General features: G+C 29.7%; 1 long non-coding RNA gene across 1 annotated transcript; it reads left to right on the forward strand.

Moving 5' to 3' along the window:
- The first annotated feature begins 2357 nt into the window (after positions 1 to 2357).
- On the forward strand, positions 2358 to 4207 carry LOC105274798. The gene is made up of 2 exons (XR_002192971.2): positions 2358 to 3039; positions 3135 to 4207. It is a non-coding gene; the product is annotated as an uncharacterized LOC105274798 (long non-coding RNA).

Raw genomic sequence — 4207 nt, forward strand, 5'->3', positions numbered from 1 at the left:
CGAAGGCTGTGGCAGCAGTATTTTTGTAAAAATATCTAATAAAGTTTTTTACTTGCAATACTGATGTATTTTGCACTTTTAACACCGATTTCTCAAGCTATCTTATATTAGGAGCACACTTCCGCGATCTTACGTAAAGCTCTTTTTTCAAATTTGTTTAATTTTCAGAAAAAATAATATTAAAATTAGATTTTTCATTTGACCAACCTAAAGCTTATTAAATTCTCTTCAAGAGAACGTATTACATTTTTAAATTCTGCCTATAGATTTCCTTACATTCGGCAAAATCGATATGGTATCTCATAATCGGGGACTTTCCTCTACAATATAATATTAATTAGTAGGATAACATAATTAATAAAATAAATAATACAATATATAATAATAAACATGTCTGATGTACGCTGATAAATTTTTGTAAACAAGTTTCATATAAAATTACATTTTTTAAATAATTATATTAATATTAATATCGAATCCATATAAACTATACACGTGATAAAATGTTCGTTGAATTACAAAATAATAATGCAAATGTAAAGGAATTCGTCGAATTCATCTTTCCTTATACGTTGTTGCGCTTGCCTTTGCGTCCCAAACCGCATTATTATACTACTTGTCGAGATTGGTATTGTTGTTCGAAACACGATACGATTCGGGAAAAGGGAGATACCCGATAAGTTCCGGAGAGTAGCGCGTTCGCCGTCTTCTCATATAGAAAGTTCTGCCTACTTTCCCCAAGTCCGATGTATGGTAGCATCTATCTTCCACTTTATGTGCAAATTCGCGAGTTTTATAACAAAAGAATGCACGTTTTGTGAAATGAAGGATACATCTGTGATCTGTGATCAGAATTAATGATTAGTTTTTCGATATCTTGCATGTAACTTCTCTGCAATTTGCGTGAAAAATAGGATTTATAAGACATGCACAATTGACTAAACCTTTTGAATAAGTATTTTATGTAGGAATGAAATTCAAATTCTGAATTTAGATAAAATTTGATTCAAGTAAACAGTCTTCGTTTTAATTATCTATGACGATTACAGTTAAGCCTAATATATTTCACAAGAAACTATACGAAATATACTGTGGTTTGCTCTTTTTGACAAACTTTGAATATATTAAGTATTATAAGAGGACAACTAAAAATAAAAAATGCATATCTTTTTTATTATTATAATATTATTTGTTATTATAATTTATATGTTTTATCACATGTTTAAAGCCAAAGCAACTTCAATGTAATTGAATTAATTTTGAAGAGTTGTTCGAGGGAATATCGCAATCTTACGATAATAAAGTGTTACGACAGTCTATCAAAATGTGCGAATCATTGAAGCGAATTGAATAAACAGAGTACGCAACATGTTATAAACCACTCGTGATGCATCTCAGTGACTAGAATTACAATTGAAATGCAATATACATATTAATGAAGTAATGCGAAATGAAACTCGTATCGAGGATGTGTATTGAAATGTATTATTGCGCACCCCATTGGCGATGCCGGAAATTACGAGCTTCGCCAGCGCATCTGATCCGATCGAGAAACAGTCTCGATGACGGAAGCTTGTGATTGTCTTAGGTGGTTCGTGTCAGTTTTTTTTCGAGATTTCCGACTTTGGATAAGTGCCAAAGAGATCATGCAATCACGATTGGATTGTTACAATACGTTCTCGTGACGCTTTTATGCGAAAATGATCGAACTTGATCAAGTAAGTGCTGATTGCAAATAAAAATGCTGCCGGCAGATTGTTTCAGTTAACAACTAGATGACTCTTACGCTTTGATAATTTCAAAGATGACATTACATTATTGCGCTTGAAAATTACTTACCTCTTGTGTATTTTGTGCTATCTACGAGTGTCAGGCACACAGTAGATAATAATCTACGTAATAAATAAGAAAACCGCATGATCATAGTTCTAAAAATAATAACAAGTTAGACAACTCATGGTTGTCAATTAAACTGACTTATCGCACGCATTACAAGTAGATTATCGATACTTAGAGTTATAAATTATGTTTTTCAATAATAAATACGAACTGTTGTTCTATTTCGGAAAGAACTATTTCTCTGTAAGTTGAAGTATCTCTATAACAAATTGAATTCACAAACTTAATGATATAAAAAGATATTAATTACTGTACATATCTTTATAGACATAATAATAACATAAAAATAGTTTTAAATATTTAAAAGATAATGCAAAGAGGAAGTTACTTTATGCTAAAGTAACTTTTTTAAATCTTTTGCGAAACTTGTTTTCCAATAATATTAAAATGTAACAAATAATTTGTAGCAGTAATGTTGGCGCAAGAAATAAAATATTAATACAACATTAATAATTAATCTTGCTTGCAAGAAAGAAAACATATATTTTGTCCATTATTCTTTAAAAATTATATGGTTACAACTATACGAGTTTTTAACTTATCGTTTCTTATCAATTTTGCATTAATATTCTTTTATTTTAAAGACTATTTTTATGTTATTATTATGTGTTTAGTAAAACATTGTTTCAAATTCATTGAGAAACGATCTTCAAGTAATTTCTAAGCGCAAGTTTGATGCGCAAGAATGCTGTTTATGCTGTAACTGTTATGTAACGTTATTATGTAATCGTCTAGTTGTTACTAAGCAGAGCGTATGTAACAAGGAAGACTCTAAAGGCTTACATTCTTTGCTCTGTGTTGTATGAGTACTACTCCCAAGTATCATGTGAAATCAATTCATAACAAGATGAATTGAGATATTAACACGCACATATGCATGACGCATCGATCGTTGGAGAAGTCCGTACGATTCAAGAGTCCTTGTTCACGAAAGATTGACACGCAATTAAATCACGTCCGAACGCGATCCTCCCATATTGAAAATTTGCTGTTATAGAATCTGTCATCGTCACGGTAATCAAGGCTAGTGGAGTTCTTCAAGTGTTGACGAGCAGTTTAATAATTCCGATTCGTTCCCACGCGAGCAACAAATCACAATAAATGTAACAGTTTCATTCCAGATGACAGAAAATAATTCAGGTGCATAATTTATTATATACTGCATTATATTTTAATAAAAAAATTCTTGACAATATAATAAAAATGTGTATCTGATGTTTATATTTTATCCATAGGCACGAAATGTAGGAGTAATAATAGACGTAAGGCACGTAACAGCTTTAAGTAACGAAAACACGAAAATACCACGTAAAATATGGTAGCGTAATATAATTTTATGAGGCAGCATTTGTTTTGCACCAAATAATATATGATATATTTAACATAAATAATACAGGAAATGTATATTCTCCATCTGTTACCGGGATTGTATATACCGGAATGACACAGAAATATGTATGTAATATGTGCACCTATGAGGTATCCCTACACAGGGATTTTTCGTTGTGGAAACTCTGATCCTTCTGAGACAACGCGCAGCTTTATCAGGAACGGGTCTCGTGTGGTCATCCTGCGAAAACGAATGACACCCGTTTTTGCTGAAATCCCAATATAAAGTGGCCTCCGCCCTCACTTCGTTATCCTAGCGCGATTATCCCATTCGAAACTTCATGCCTGGACTAAATTCGATATCTTTACCACTAGAGAAAAAAAAGAAAAGTAGAAATAAGATATGTGTAGATATAGATGGTTGTATAATTATTTATTTATCTTAAATTTATCTTAATTTTAAATTTATCTTAATTTTAAGTAGAAATAAGATATGTGTAGAAATAAGATATGTGTAGATGATTGTATAATTATTTATTTATCTTAAATGTATCTTAATTTTAATTTTGGATATTTTGACATAATAATAAAAAAACTTTTACTTAATAAAATGTTATGTATATGTTTCTATATAAAACATAAGATGTAATACAATCTAACATATTCCTCATAAAAACCACTAGAGAAAAAAAAGAAAAGTAGAAATAAGATATGTGTAGATATAGATGGTTGTATAATTATTTATTTATCTTAAATTTATCTTAATTTTAAATTTATCTTAATTTTAAGTAGAAATAAGATATGTGTAGAAATAAGATATGTGTAGATGATTGTATAATTATTTATTTATCTTAAATGTATCTTAATTTTAATTTTGGATATTTTGACATAATAATAAAAAAACTTTTACTTAATAAAATGTTATGTATATGTTTCTATATAAAACATAAGATTGTAATACAATCTAACATATTCCTCA

This window comes from Ooceraea biroi, chromosome 14, assembly GCF_003672135.1.
Source record: "Ooceraea biroi isolate clonal line C1 chromosome 14, Obir_v5.4, whole genome shotgun sequence".
Taxonomy (NCBI): Eukaryota; Metazoa; Arthropoda; class Insecta; order Hymenoptera; family Formicidae; genus Ooceraea; species Ooceraea biroi.